We start from the raw sequence: 16,602 nt of genomic DNA on the forward strand, positions 1-16,602 counted from the left end.
AAGCGAGTATTTCATTGAATGGTAATTTGTGCATGCCAAGCAACAGGGGGAGAAACTGACTGTTTTCCCACAGTGGCTCAAAGCTGATGTTTTCATGCTGGTGTGGAGCTGCATGTTGCAGTGATCACATGGATGGGAACCTTAGATGTCAGGGATAGCCCACATTTGGCTTCTGGTCATCTGAGTGGTCCTCGGCCCTCTCCCATCTTGGGGGCCCTCTGGCAGACTAAAGCACCAATGCAGTGAACTGGTGGGGCCTCTCCACCCTGCCTCCCTCAACCAGAGGAGACCCATGGAATTCTTTATCCCAAGCCAGATGGATTGGTGGTCAAGGGTAGAGAGCAGGCAAGACAGCCACGAAGTAACTACTCCTCCCTGGTTGGACTCTGAGAGGCCAAGTGTCCCAAGTCATTGTTTTGAATATGGAGCAACTTCATAACCAACAGTTGACTCCAGAGCCCTTTCTACATCTTTCCTTTCAGGCCTTGAGGTCTATGGCCTTGGAACAGGCCTTGGAACAGTCGGTTTCCTCTGCTGGATCCAGATGTGGCCCCCTACGAGAGTGTGAAGAACTCGAGCCTTCCCATAAGCATGTTTCCCCCATTGTGGCCCATGCTCTAGAAAAGGTTGTGCCAAACAGAGACATGATTTCAGAGCATTGAGCCAAACCCCTTACTGGTGGCTACACAGCCCCCTTAGTCCTGCTGTCTGCTGGAATCCAGCCAACCCAGCTCAGCATACAGGAGAAGGTAAGCCCAGACCTCTCTCCATGGCAGCCCGTGCCTCAGAAAAATGGAGCGGACTGGGGCAACAGACTGCAGAAGCCACAGCTAGGCTTGTTGCAGACTTCCATGAGGGGTTCTTGCCACCTCCTAGGAGGCAGAGATAGAACTGGAGACCTGAATGTTGGCTTGTTCAGTAGCTCACGGGAGGTAGGGGGGCAGCAAGGAGTTTGTGGGGAACACGGAGTTTGGCAGCCGTAAGACCTTTGGTCAGTTGCATACTCTTCTTATGCCTCAGCTTCCTCACCTGTGAAATGGGGTACCTGCCTAATGGGATTGCAGTGAGGATTAAATTAGGTAATGTATTTAAAGGTACTAGGACTGTTTCTGGTACATAGTAAGGGTTTAGTAATTCTAGTTAAAATCTAAACGCTGTGTAATCCCATGTGAATCTCATCTTTCTAGTTTAATCTGTAAATGAAAAGACCCGGATGGTCTGTAAAATCTTTGTTGGTTCTAAGTATCCCTTCCTCACATGAGCACCCATTCCTTTCTTCCCAAGTCCAGTGCCCATCCTGTCTCCGTTTCCGCTTCTATAGACTTGAGTGCGGATGGAGTGGAGAGCACCTCTGGCAAGGTGGAAACAGCTGTGGGTCTATGAGGCTCTGGCCTCAACCTGCTTCCTGGAGCTCTGTTGCCCCTGAGCCTCAGTTTCCTCATTTGTATGAAGCGGGGTAGCATTGTCTGCTGCACAGGGTGATGAGAATTCTTACTAGACCAAAGGCACCTATAGTTCCCGGCACTGGCTGGTGACCAGAATGAAGTATCTATTGTCACTGTCTCTCGGGCGTCAGGGGGCCTTTCGTTCTTGGGCTCCTGAGCCCTGTCTACCTGGGAACGCTCTTCTCCCTTGGTCCCAGTGGCCTTGTCACCTCCTGGCAGCACGCATCCATCCTGTTGCCTAATTAGTGAGGAGTTGGCTGGGTGAACAGCCATGGAGGGGGCCGCCCCTGAGGCTTGCATAGCCTTTCCGTAATTCTCCCAGTCAGCCACTGCGTGTGAGGTACGATGCCCACCTTGAGGACCTAATGGTCTAGGGTGGAGGCTGAACAGACGTTGGTCTGGCTTTCTGACCAAAGCTGGGTTTTGTGTTTCTAGCGCAGGGTGGATCTCATTGCTGGAACATACTGAAAATCTTAATCTTTCACTGTGATTCTTCTTAAGGTCACAATAGTTCTTGGTCTCAAAGCCAAAAGGTTCTGAATTATTACAGATCTAGGTTTTTCTGACAGATCTCTCAACCAACCAAATAGCACAAGTCGGTTTCAGATTAAACTGGTTGCTGAAGTCCTAAGTTCTGGAGTGAAGTGGCGAGAATATTGCTGGCAGATCTCCCAGCTGTAACGCAGTGGTGGGTTGAGATTCTGGAGTTGGATGTCTGGTGTGGGCACCCTGGGCCAGGTCACTTGTGTCTTTGAGGCTCAGTTTCTGTACTTGCAAAGGGATGGAGTTAGTAGTGTTCACCTCTGAGGGTTGTTGTGAGGCCTCAGTGAAATACTGTACAAGTGAAGTACCTGACTGCACCCTGTCTGTTTTAAGGACTCGAATAAATGTCAGCTCTTGTTTTTTACTTATAACAGGCACATCACTTTTTAAACTCACTGCTCATATCTGGCAGGTTTTTACTCTTTAGGAGTAATTGTAATCTTTTTTTTTTTTTTCCCCAAAAGATTGATTTCTTAGAGAGAGAGAGAGAGAGAGAATATACACGCGAGCATGGTGGGGAGGGGCAGAGGGAGAGAATCTCAAGCAGACCCCATGGTGAGTGTTGAGCCCGATGCGGGCCTCGATCTCATGACCCTGAGATCATGACCTGAGCGGATGCTTAACTGACTGAGCCACCCAGGCGCCCTGTAATTGTAATCATTTTCAAATGCTAAAGTAGGTTTGCAGGAGAAATCTTTGATGTCCTTGATCTTTGAGTGCACCTGTCTTAGTTGAATGCAGAATAACCAAGTGGAGGTAGGCAGTTAAAAATATTAGCATCTTCCGGATCACATTCTCAACTGCATTATAAGTGAGTGCTTGCATGTAAGGGCAGTACCTGCATTTTTGTGTGTGTGCTCTCAGTGCATGGATATGGGCCACATGGTGGTGACAGTGGTCAAGAGGCATTTGTGGTTTAGAGCTTGGGGTCTGGAGGAAGGTTTCCTGGTTTTACATCCTGGCTCCACCACTATCGATTTGTATGACCTTGGGTGAGTCACTTAACTCAGCTGTTTCCTCATCTACATGTGGGTAAAGTACATTTTCCCCGAGGGTCACTGTGAAGACTGAGATCAACAAGAAGCAATTTGTAGTGTGGTCATACTAAACTGGGAGCAGTCGGTACCGTACTCCCATTCTCAGCAGGATGGTGGGCAGTCTAGCCCTTTTATGTGTACTTTGCAATATAGCTCTTTGGTAGTAAGCATAGCTGGTAAATACACAATGAAAAAAAGTCTCATTGAGCAGTGATTGGGTTAGTTACCCATTTGATGCACGATCTCATTTATACACAGAATCTAAAAAAGTTGGACTCCTAAAAGCAGAGAGTAGCATGGTGGTTGCCAGGGGCTAGGGGGATGAGGGGAATGGGGAGATGTTGTTCAAAGGGTACAAAGGTTCAGTTCTGCGGGATGAATGAGTCCTGGAGATCGAATATACAGCGTGCTGACTATAGTTAATACTTCATGGTGTACTTGAAATTTGCTAAGAGTAGATCTTAAATAGTCTCAACGCACCCACAATGCTAAGCCTGTGATGTGATGGCTATGTTAGTTAGCTTGATTGTGGTAGTCATTACAATGTACAGTATATTAAAAACCTCACGCTGTACACATTGAATATATACAATTTTTATTAATTATACCTCCGTGAAGCTGGAAGAAAATGCAAATTTCAGGGATGGTGCAATGCTACCACTGAAGCGATTAAGAGAGCTTTGTAGAGTTATCATGTGACACCTCCTCATAATTGGCTGACTTCAGGTTAAGTATGAAGTCTGATCATCCCAGTCTGGCCTCTAGGTTTTTTGCTGTTTTATAGCACACACTTACGTAAACAAATGTTCTCTGTGTAAACATTTATGAAAGTCAAAATACCAAAACAGATTAAATATAGAACTAGGCTGGATGCCACATCAGTGTTTTAGTGGCAGCAAAAAACATCATCTGTTACATTTAATTATTGTGGTTGGTTTGAGTTCTGTTGGTTTGATCGTGTTGGTAGTTGATTTGTAAATGTCTTTGGGATTTCTTACCGGTTTTCTGTTTCTGCACATTTAAAGAATATTTTAATAGCCATACGTCAACATTCAGAGTCCGCAAGTATTTATTTTAAAGAGGGTTCATATTATCAGTTGAGAAGCCCAGACTATAGGTCATTCAGCGTGTGCGGAGAAGAGTCCTGTGCCCAGCTGATTTTTCCAGCTTGCTGGATGCTCAGCACACATTTCTCTGTCCAACTTGCACATTGGGCAGAGGAACACTTATACCCTCCTGGTTTCTGTGAGTGTTAGGTGGTTGATTGGGTCACTCTGGCTATGCAGAGGAGCATCTTTGATTCTTGTGTGCTTTTGGCAGAAAGGGGAAAGATTTTGCTTTTTCATTGCTCGCTAGGTTCTGTCTTCCATCTTCTATTCATCAGACATAGCCACTCGCAAATTCTTATTTTTTTCCCTTTAAATTAGGCACACCATTATTCTATCTTCCTGTTGTTTCTTTTTCACACTTTTATATTAGGAAGTGTACTGTTGGCATGTTCTCAGCCCCCTAGTGATAATATCTGAGCTTTCCCCAGGCTTGCTTTCTCTCAGAGCTCTGGGCTCTTCACACATCACACCGTTAGTCCTCACAGTGACTCCTGGAGGTAGGATCAGACAGAGCGTCTGGGTGTGGGAACAGGAGGGCTGGAGGGGAGTGTCTGAGGAAAGCAATGGGTTACTCCTTTCATGTTAGCATTTCAGCTTTAGGCAGACTTTGCCAAGTGCACCTGTTTTCATTCTTTCTTCAAAGCATTTTTGCAAGTGGTAACAGTCATTAACTTCATTGCTGCGGAATGAAGTAAAAGGGATACTAATGTAGCTATTGAGAAATAAGATCATTCACTCAAATCTTTTTAGGGTCATTAAGAAAGACCAGTTTTAACTGTTGGTTTTGGTGTGATTTTTGCCTAGGATTTGGAGTGTCTTTAAATTGCTCTTAAAGTCTGAAATTGAGTGATCAAAAGAAACCCCCTCTAATAATGTAGGTGTCTCGAGTCTCTTCAGTTTAGCTGTTTGAAGGTACAAGATTAATATTCCTAAAGCTCAGCTCTGATCATTTCAAAATTTTGTTTTGTTTCTTTTTAAACATTATGAGCTTTGAAGTCAAAAGCCCTGGCTTCATTTTATGGGCCGGTTATATAATTTGTCTGATTCTCACTTCCTCCTCTAGTGGAAATAATAATACCTACTTCAAAGGGTGGTGGTTACAATTAAGCTAGATGTGTGGGATGCTAAGCACAGTAGGTGTCAATAAAACTAAAAATAAAGTCAGAAGCTGAAAACCTGTAAGGACCTGTCTGTCCCTACAGTATAAAATCCAAATTCATTTTAAGTTTTTGAAAAATTTTAAGTAGACTCCACACCCAACGTGGCACTTGAACTCACGACCCTGAGATCAAGAGTCATATGCTCTTACCAACTGAGCCAGCCAGATGCCCCCAAATCCAACTTCTTGGATACCACGTTCTAGACCCTCCACAGTCTGGCCTGGAATAACCTAATAACTGAGTTGTTTATTTCCAGCCAGATAGACAACTTCACTGTTTCTTTTCCATAAAATAAAGCAGTGGTTTTCAAATTTTTGACCAAGGCCCTCAGTATGACATAAATAAAATCTTTAAAAAATTAAATAAAATATATTTGTCAAGAGCACAAGCAGCGGGAGCAGCAGGCAGAGGGAGAGGGAGAAGCAGGCTCCCCACTGAGCAAGGAGCCCAATACAGGACTCGATCCCAGGACTCTGGGATCATGACCTGAGCCGAAGGCAGATGCTTAACCAACTGAGCCACCCAGGAGCCCCGACATATATTTTACATATGAGACAAGTTTCATGAAGCGGTCCTTCATTTTGCCTCATGAAATACATCCTATTCTGTTTCATTGAAGAAGGAAATTCTGGTCTTGACCCACTAAACCGGCTATCAGCAGGTTTTCAGACCTGGTTGAAAGACACTGATCTAGAAAGGCTCTTCCTCTCCATTTCTCGAAATTTTACCCTTCCCTCGAGGCCCATACCCTCCCGTGAAATCTTCCCTCATCTTGGCATCTCATGACCTTATCCGAACTTAACATTTTTCTCAATCTCATTGATGGCATTTACTGCAAATAGGCTTTTATGTTAATTATTGATTTATAACTTACTTCTGTGACTAGATGGCAAGTGCCATCAGGCTTGGGCCCTGTGGTCATTTATCAATCTGTGCAGGTGGGGGAGGGGATCCTCCCCACTGAAGCCCTCTGAGGGGTTTGTTAAGAAATCCTGTAGTGTCTTGGGTGCTTCGCTTCCTTTATGCTGACTTTGAAAGCCATGAAGTCATTGCGTGTGGAGGGGTCAGGGTCGGGGTGGGGAGCTTCTAGCCACGACTGCTGCCTAGATTGGCCATTTCATCGGATGGGCTGCCTCGGATTCTTTGTGTATCTGGAAACGAACGCTATTAGGTTGGGGTTGTGATTCCAGCTTCTAAATAGAGATTCTCCATTTCCCTTTTCCTGACATGACTGGATCTCAGAGGCTTTTTTCAGCTATGACGGTATGTGAGCCAAGATCATATATCACATATTCCTCTCTGCCGAAGCACAGCCTGGGATCTTGAACCCTTGAGCCTTTGCACCGTGGAACCCATAATGATTTTAGCCCAGGAGACCTGTATTTTATCACCCCAGACAGTTTTAGATACGTTTCTGTGTGTGTTTGCTGCTCTGTAGGCCCTGTATGTGAGGGGAGTTCTACACAGTATTGCTCATGTGGAGCCTTTCTTCTGCAAGGAAAAAATACTGTGTAGGCCAGGAGAGAATGTTGGTATCTTAACTAAACCCCCTCTCTCACTCCTGGAGCCCAGTTTGGAGATCCTGACTAATGATGAGATTTAGAGATGTGCAGGACCCATTTTATGTTTATACAAATTATCTACCCAAAGGTCGACCTCATTTAAAGGAACTGATTTAATTTAGGATAGTTATTTTTCTCTTTTAAATCTAATTTCAGAAGCTTGACTGAAATAGTAATAGATACCAGAGAACTATCTGTGCAGTAATGTAAATGAACAAACCTAGACACAGCAACATTGGTCTTGGGACAATACACGGATAAAATACATTTCAGAAGTATCTAGGAAATCATAGACTTAAAAACAAATTACTCGTCACTGCTTGCTTCATTAGATGTTAAGAAAACACACTGATAACGGCATAATGAAATCCAGTTAAAGTTACTGATGCACAGTTTTTATAATGACTTTCTTTTTAAAGAGACCGATGGACCCTTAAGTTTTTATAGAAAATCTGTTCACGCATAGGCAATTTTTTTCTCTTTTGAGCATCAAACACTGATGGGGACTTATGAAGTGAGTTTAGCTTAATTTGGTGCTCAGAGAATTTGCAGACATACTTCCTTATATAGAGTCTCTCCCATCCAGTCTGCCATTTAGCAGAGCTCAAATGTGTGTCCAAGGAGGCAGAATTTGTCCCAAAGGAGATTTGGAGAAAAACTTCCTTCAATATTTAAGGTGCTTGGCAAAGTCATGTTCATGTGCAAGTCCGTTTTGAGATGAAGTTAAAATCAGGTGGCTTATTTTGCATTGCTGGCTGAAAGCCCGTCTGATGGGATTGGCATGGAGCACTAATTAATCACCCAGGGTCTCCTCATTCACTAATCACATGGCATGAAACTTCCCTGCTGGCTGAGACTCAAGGGCAAACTGTGGGCTTCCAGCCAGCTTATTTTTCATAAGCATTATGGTACCTCTAAATTAATGTGAACCTAATATATGCTGTCAGTGGTTTACTTTCCCATGGTGACCCTCTCTGGTTAAACAGCTTTCAGTGAAATCTTATATGAAGAATGAAAAGAAGTTCCTTGCAAGAGGGGGGCGGAAAGGAAGAGTTAGAATCCTCTTTGTAAATCTTTCTTCCCATGGTATATACTATTTTGGTTCTGAAAAAAATCTGCTGGATTAATTGAATAATGTGCAGATGATATGATAATTGCCTTTTGTTATCGGAAAAGCGAGCCTATATGATGCTTAAAGACTTTTTCCATGACCTTTTTAATTGCCACAATAGTGTGTTTGTTGAGGGCATGCTGTGTACAAAATACAGACCTGAATTCATTAGTTCTCACGTCAGTCCTGTGTGGATGCCATTTACTGCCTCCATTTACAGGTAAGAAAATTGAAAGCCTGTCAACTTGTCTAGGGTCACATCTAGTAAATGCTGGGGCCCAGAGTTGAACCATGGTTTGTCTGCCACAGGGCGTGCTCATCTGACGGTGTTACAGTGTCTTTATACTCTCCCTTTTAACTTGAAGAAAGTATCAGTGGCCTTAGTCTTTAAAGATATCATTCCTGTTCCCATATTGGATTCTTACATTCATCTGAATTAATTATTTTAGAAGCATGTTGATCTCTAGGACATTGTTTTATGACTTCAAATCATTTTAATATGCACCTTTGTTCAGAGAACAAAAAGTTGTGGGCATCTTTAAACCAGAGGAAATAGGTGCAGCTTATTCATAAATCACTCACACTGTTGTTCGTCTTGAGATGCTTCCAGACAATTCTATTAGAAGAGGAAAATTCCAGAGAGCACATACATGGATCGTTTCCAAGGCAGTGCCTGTTGAGAACCCAGCCTTCCATCCTGAAGCTGTGAATGGTTTGGCTGCATCTTGTCTTATATGTAAATTAATTTCTAAGAGTCTGTGTAATAAACTCCTACATAAAGGAGTGATTTGTCAAAACCCATTTCCCTTGTTAAAAATACCTAACTAGAGAGAACAGGTTTATACTTAGGGGTTTATATAGGTTCTGTGTTAAGTCAATACTTTTCTCCTTAGTATGCAGAGCTGATGTTTTTGGTTGAAAAGAATCCATTCCATTTCTTTTTATCGTGTCATGAGAAGTTGGAAAGAGGAAAAACTGAGCTGAACATACAGATTAAATAACTAAATGGTGCCTTCAGTCCGCCCTTTTGTTTTCAGACATCCCCCCTCCCCACCCTTTGTGAGTCATTGAGCCAGTAAGACTGATCAAAGATGTCTCAGTGTATAGAACATTTTATGTGGAGGTTTATTTGTCATCCACAACAAAGGACTAATTGCCTCTAGGCCTTCTTTCACATGATAATCAATGGGTTTGGATCTCCTGGGTGTGCTCCATGGATCCTGCATTCATCTCTCAAGATGTTTTAGGTTTTGATTGAATATAAAGCATCAAAAAGATGACGTCAGCCCAGTAAAAATATTGAGGGGATTTTAAGCATGAGGATGGAGATGTAAAATGTTCTTGCTCGACTTGATCAGAATTATAACTTCTCTGATAGCTATTCAGAAGCCCACATGGCATTTCTAGGACGAAGCATGTTTCTCAAATTTTAGCATTTCAAAAGGCCCATGGGGAGAAAATTCAGTTTTCATTTTAATACGAACTCGCGGTTCTCAAAGATGATTTCTTGGATGCCTATGTTACTAATGTTATCAATAAGATTTTATTTTAAAGAAACATTCTGAATTCTAATGAGGAGTAGTATACTCTGAATAGTTTCCTCTAGTGACTTTGCCTAAATGGGGAATGTGTGTGTGTGTGTCTGCTCATTCTATATAATGTCAAAAGAACTGCAGTCATGTTCTTCTGGTGTTCTTTAACAAGTATTTCTAACTAAGGTTCAGTGTTTACCAAAATTTACCTGAAATACGCATTTATTTCTTAGGAGTGTTTTAATATTTACGGTCAAATGGGAATACTTAAAGAATTATACGTTGACTAAAGACATCTGTTTAGGAACAGTCACTTTCCCCCCAGAAAATGTATAGATGTCATTATGTTTCTTAGAAAAGAAAGTAGATTATATTTGGCAAGACAGAAGAAACAACAAAATTTTAAAACCTACAGATATGTGGACACAGAGTATTTTGCATTAGGTTAAATAGAAATGCAAATTTCTCTGCCTCTGCCTACTTGGAGCTGACTTCCAGTAGGGCAGACCAGAGTGAGACCCGGGTGCTAGGGAGCAGTCTATTGGGTGAAAGGGAAACACCAGCTCCTCTTCTGTAAAACAAGAACACCAAATGTCAAGAGCTGTGCAGGGTCTGAGATTTTGCCCTACCTGCCAAGTGACACGTTACCTTGCCCCAGTGCCATGGATGCTGACAGAGACAGCAGACTCCTAAGTCAGAGACCTAGGACTTTATCAATCACAGCACTACTTGTAGCCAGAGTAGCAGTAATTTTCATATTTTCCTGAGCCCCAGTTTCCGTAGGGTGATGCAGAGAAGTCCAGTTGACCACTGTATACAGAATGAGTTGTGTTACAGGAGGGGGTCCCTGAATTTAGGAACCCAAAACTTTTATACTTGGCAGTAAGCCCGCTTGATACTTTGCAGGATCTCTTCGAGGAAACACTGTCTGTCTTCCAAGGCTGTCTGCTATGCAGATTTTCTTGACGATAGTCTAACAAACGACTCACTTCAGTTCCTCCCCCATAAGAAGAGCAAAAACTTGAGGAAATGACCTCCTAGCACAAAAAAAATACCAAATAAGCACAGATTCCATGAACGATTAGTGTGCGCAGATTCTTAACAGGCTGGATGTGTGCCAGATGACATGGCCAGAGGCTACAGCGTGTGACTTACCCTGTTGTTTTAACAGATGGATAAAATGTGATACTTCAATCACATCAAGTATCTATATAGCCTATCCTTTTCAAAAGACCTTCCTTTGTGTTGGATCACCACAGCCCTGTGTAGCTGGGGCAGGTGGTGGTCTTCTCCATTTATGCTTGAGGAGACTGTTGCTCAGTTACTTGACCACATTCACACAGCTAGTTAACATCCTGGTTGGCACTAAACCTGGGGTTTCCTGACACCCAATCTGTTGGTCTTTGAAGTGCATTGTGTAACTGTTTCCCTTTGGTCTCCTACACAAGGCGAAGGACATAACCGGCCACTGTAGAGGTGACCCCAGGCCAGTCCCAAGTTCCTTTTTTGATCAGTGCCACACCTCCCAACCAATCCTGGGTCTTGCGCAGCCACACCAGGCACTGGGATTGTCTCGTGATGGTGCCAGTGGTGTCCAGAGTCAGGAAAGTAGTTGGAAATAAGGGAAGTTACTTTCTGTAATGTCTTCTGGTGGTTCTAAGTTTTATTTTCTGTTTAATTAAACATGAGCAGTCTCCACTGTTTCGGCCCCTTTCCCTGCCTGACTTCATGTGTAAGCACAGGTGATGGATTCTCCCTCTGTGGGCTTTGGTGACACCTCCCTTTCTTAATTCCCGCCACCCCTCTGTCTCCTTCTTTGCAGTCTCCCCTTGAAAGTCCCCTCTGAGGACCTCCCCATAAATCTCAGTGTTCTCTAGGACAATGCCTTGGCTCGCTGCTGTACAAAGTCTTTATGTGGCCTCAGCAATAACCGCAGCAGCACTTAAACCGAGCATGTTCTGTGTGCCAGGCACTTTGTGCGGCACCTTGGGTGCATTACCTCATTCAGTCTTTCCAGCGACCCTACGCGATGGATACTGCAATTCTCTGTATTTTATAGAGGAAGAAACAGAGAACCGAGAGGTTCATTATTTGTCCAAGGTTAACCTAAGGTTGCCTTGGGAGTGACCTTGCTGACCAGCCTTCTGGTCCTCATGCGTCTGTGCCAGGACATTTTCACCTGAGGGCTTGAAAGTGAACTCTAAAATTGACCTTGCTCCCTTACCAGTGTTCCTAACTTCAAACTCGATGCTGCAGCCTACCAAGTTGCTTAAAGTTAAAAACCTGGAAGTTTTCTTAGATACTCTCCTCTTCCCCATCTCCTGCAAGTAATCCCCTCATTCATTTGACAGATATTTAAGATCTGCTGTGGAGCGCACATTGTGCTAAGTTTGGGGGATGCAGAATGAACTAAACAGACAAAACCCCCTGTTCCTGTGGAGCTTGTTTTCATAGAAACGAATATCTCTCTTTTCTAGATCTGGACATTGAGGACTGGGGAGGGTAAGTGACTTGCCCAAGGTCACATGTTGAAGTTTCAGACCCAGGCATTCTGATTCAAGGAACCATGGTCTTAGCCTTACACCCTAAGCTTCTTGTCACGATGTCCCATAGAGTCTTCCCCTTAACTTCTTCTGTCTTCATCCTCTTGCTACTGCCACTGCCTTTGGGGCTGGTGTCCTCGTCACCAGGATTACTGCAGTTACTTCCCAACTCGGGTCACTGCCTGCAATCTCACCTCCCTTTGGTTCATTCTCCGTGCTGTACTGGAATGATTTTTCTAAAATGCAATCTGATCCTGTCACTATTTGCGCTAAAACCCTCGGTTGGCTTCACCTAGCTTGGTGGGGCCTCGGTTTCCCCAAGACACAAACAGCCTGTGAATACTAGGCCCCTGCTTAGCAACCTCCCACCCAAAGGTTCTCAGACTTTACCATGTATCGCCAGTTACCTGGAGGGCTTGTTAAAATACGGCTTGCTGGGCCGCGCCCCCAGAGTTCCTGATGCAGTAGGTCTGGGACCACCTGAGAATTGCATTTCTAGCAAGTTCCTGGGTGCTCCCGGAGCGGGACCCACATGTGGAGGAGCTCTGTTTGCTGGGGTCCGGGCTGACGATCCCTGCTTCAGCTCCGGAAGCACATGCCCGCTCTGAGGGACATGCTCTTTCAGGCTCCGATCCTTCTGTCGGGGGTGGTCTTCCTGCCTCCTTTCCTCTAGAACACCGTTCAAGTGCCCCTTCCTAGGAAGCTTCCTCTGACCCCATGGTGATCCCCTGGCCGCGCCTGTGTTTCTATGGCAACGTGTGTCTGGCAAGGCTCCACTCCTGGTGCGCGCTGTGGTTTCCCTTGTGTGTTTCCCACCCCGTGCCCCGCCTCGGCAGCTAGCTCCTTAAGCAAAGAGGTCATCGGTTATGTTCTTCACCCTTCTATCCCGCGCACCTAGCAGAATGCCCGGTGTATATTGAAGAGACTCAGTAAATGAACTGAGTTATATAATCCTACTTGTGCTTTAAAAAAGAGTAATCCTATTTTAAGTTTCATTTGCATTAACCTTTAAATCTTGCCCAAGATGTTTTTTAAAACCTGGAGATGTCGGGCGCCTGGGTGGCTCAGTTGGTTAAGCGACTGCCTTCGGCTCAGGTCATGATCCTGGAGTCCCGGGATCGAGTCCCGCATCGGGCTCCCTGCTCGGCAGGGAGTCTGCTTCTCCCTCTGACCCTCCTCCCTCTCATGCTCTCTCTCTCATTCTCTCTCTCAAATAAATAAATAAATAAATCTTTAAAAAAAAAACCTGGAGATGTCTCAACACCACGCGGGACACATCTGAGAGCATTAAACTTCCCGAAAGGCTGCCCTTAGTTGGAGCTGCATGGCTCAGCTGTTTAGAACAAATGGCAGGAGCTTATCCCCTGGAAGGCTGATGTTTGTAGATAACGTCACTTCTCATGCCTCTGGTTTGAAATACTTGAGTTATCCCTCTGTCCTCCTCAGCCTTTAGAACATACCTCTGGTCTGTTCTGAGCCTTGGTTTTATCTAATCAGAGGGTTACAGATGGAAGAGCCCAGGCAATGTGAGCCTTGCTTTTACCGAGACAAAGATCAGTGGGCTGTAAGTTTGCAGCCACCCTGTGTCCATCCAGAATTGCATAGCTTAATCCCTCCTGTTCCTTTCTATGTGCCTGCATTGCCTGCGTCATTTCCAAGAATATAGGTTTTATTGCCTGCAGAGCCCTCCCCTTTTCTCTCCCTTCCCAGCTCACGTTACTAGTTCTTGCCAAGATGCTAAGTTGCAAACTTGAACAAAGGAATTACCAAACAAGATTGTCCCTGGGTTGTAGACGTGTCTTCAGGGGGGCGCTTTGGCCTTCTCTTGGCGTGGTACAGGTCAAAGGCAGAGAGCCCTTCCGCCCCTTCCGGGAAGGCAGGAGGAGAGAACACAGGAGCCACAGAAGAGGCTCCTCTCCTGCTCCTTCTTACCCTTCTTCCAGGCTCTTGCTTTGGGAACCATCTCTTGTGCTCTAACTATATCCTTCTGCTTCCAGAACTCAACAAGCAAGCAGAGGGCATCTCTTTCTTTGCTTTCATGGGGATGTGTGGCTGAATTATGTATTCGTTCTCACACCAAGTGACCACAGCTTTACCCAGTAGTTCAGAACCACTAGAGCTTCTACTCGGTTATTTGGAAAGAAACATCACCCTCCATCACATCTTTATTAGTCTCCAGAGCACCGTCATGCTCATGCCCGTTCTGCAGGCTTTACTGTTAACAGGGACTAAGCATGAAGGAAATTAATCCGGTCTCTTATGTGTTGTCTTAGGACTGTCCTGGTTGCAAGTAACAGAAAGCTCCCCAAATAGCTTGAGCTAAGATGGGAGGGGGGAGGCGTGTCCTAAGGACCCAGGGCACTGCTTGGGACCCAGGGTCAGGAAGTGCAGCCAGGGTCCTGGGGATAAGAGCCACTCTCTAGTGGTCAGGAATGGAAGTTACTCTTGGTCTCTCTCCTACTTTCTCCATCTGATGCTTTCTCCACCGCACCCCGGTCTGTGCTAGCATCAGGGAGACTGGGGCTGACAAAAATCGCTGTGTCCAGTACCTGATTCCTGGGGAAGAGACACTCTTGTCTCAGCCTAGTATTTGCTGTAATGACTCTTCCTGAGCCACATGTCCCACCTTGGTCAACTCATCAGTCTAGAGAGGGTGCGGGCGGGGGAGTGATCCTCCTTCACAAACATGGGTGCAGGGGCCCATCCTTGTGGGCGTGGGCCGGTTTTCAAAAAGGGAGGGTGTAGATTGAGAAGCTACCCCAACCTCAATATTGGTTATAATTCATATCCCACATTCTTGCAAAAGAATTCTATTTTTAAAAGTGGGCATAATGAAACCAAAACCCATTTCCAAAGGAGATAACACAAAAACAAGGAGTGCTAAAGTTAGGGAGAGAGAAGATGCATCAAGAAGCCGCGATGGGAAGAAACTTATTTTAACGTGGGATTTCAAAATCAGTAGGTTTTTAAATTCTGGGTCCGTGCATACCCCAAATTCCTGAGTCAGATCGCTAAGATAAATAGAAAAGATCTTAAATTAAACATGATCTTAGTATTCGGACTAGAGTTTATTCGTTTCTTTTAAATACCCAGGCATGCTTGTGTACACTGTTCCTGGAAGGATCCTCCAGCCGGGGTCAGGGGAGGGAGAGGATTAATGGGAGAGCGGTGCTGTGGCCTCCTCACTCGACCGGGCACAGGTGCTCTGGTCACACAGCCCGAGTCACTTCTGCTGTCTGAGCGCAGACTGTGTCACCCCTTTACGATCCTCTGGGTGGGTGAATATCAACAAGGGTCCGGGTGGCGGGTGGTGCAGAAGTTCAGAAGAGACGCTTCAGATCACTGTGAATGAGGAGGTTTTCTCCTACTTGGCGGAGGCAGGGCTCGAAGCAGGGCTTCATCCGGACCCGCTGTACATCTGCGCAGAGGAGGCAGCGGGAGAGAAACATGAGGAAGGGGAGGGCGCTAATAGGCACAAAGTACTGACCACAGGGGCTCCTGGGATGTCACCCAGTCTCACACGATCACATTGACCCCGACCGTCATTTTGTGCATTTCCTTAGGTGCTCTGGTTATCTCCATTATTATCTCCATTAGACAGATGCAAACCATGGGGCTCTAGGAAGTCAGGAAACCCTCCAGTGCTGCTTTATCTCCCGCAGGAGATCCCGGTCATCACTGGGGCTTCAGAGCCTCACCCCACCAGGGTCCTGTTGCCTCAACCCGGGGGCCCTGCTGGGCTGCTCCTTTGCAGCACTCCCCCCCCCTCCCCGCCCAATATCTACCAGCCAGCTCCTTCATCTTCGTGTTTTTCCTCATGCCTAGCTTTCTTCATGGACACTTGCCTTGACCACTCTATTTGAATATTGCAGCCCTTCCTTCCACCTTGAGCCACATTTCAGTCCCTTTCTACTGCTCTCCCTTCCCCCAGTGCTGCTCACCTTTTAAAATTCTGTATTGTCGATGGGGGGGGGGGGAAAGATGGCGGAGGAGTAGGGGACCCTATTTCAACTGGTCCCAGGAATTGAGCTGGATATCTACCAGACCACGCTGAGCACCCACGAAACCAGCCTGAGATGTAAGAAGATCTGGATCTCTACAAACAGAATATCGCAGGCGGTTGGTTTTGAGGTACGAAGTGGAGAGCCGTGATTCTGCGGGCAAATATCGGAGGATAAACGGCAGCGGGAAGGTGCCTGGACGTGGGGCTCTTACACCACCGGTGAGCGACAGCCTCATGCGCTGCAGACGGGCACAGACTTGCAGACCGGTAGCGGTGGGGCAAGGACTTCGGGGCAGCCCCCGGGACGGAAACCCGGAGCGGCGGGGTCGCACGCACGCGAACTGGGAGCGGCTGGCGGTTTTAGAAGCACAAAGGGCAGAGACGTGCCCCGACCCGGAGGCAGGACTGGGAGCGCTGCGGAGGGGCGCACAACCCAGGATGCTGCAGTTTATAGCAGCACGGACAGAAACGGAGACAGTGTGGCCTGGAGGGCTCACTGAAGAACAGACTGCGGTCTCCCTGCTCTGAGGCAGAGGGTTGGAAACGGTCTCTTCTGC

At 45.7% G+C, this 16,602-nt stretch overlaps 1 protein-coding gene across 4 annotated transcripts in view; it reads left to right on the forward strand.

Moving 5' to 3' along the window:
* TSPAN5 (tetraspanin 5) overlaps positions 1 to 16,602 on the forward strand; it is a 171,348-nt gene that overhangs the window by 110,895 nt on the left and 43,851 nt on the right. The gene's annotated exons all lie outside the window — the stretch shown is intronic.

This window comes from Mirounga leonina, unplaced genomic scaffold (assembly GCF_011800145.1).
Source record: "Mirounga leonina isolate KUSES-001 unplaced genomic scaffold, KU_Mleo_1.0 Mir_129, whole genome shotgun sequence".
NCBI lineage: Eukaryota > Metazoa > Chordata > Mammalia > Carnivora > Phocidae > Mirounga > Mirounga leonina.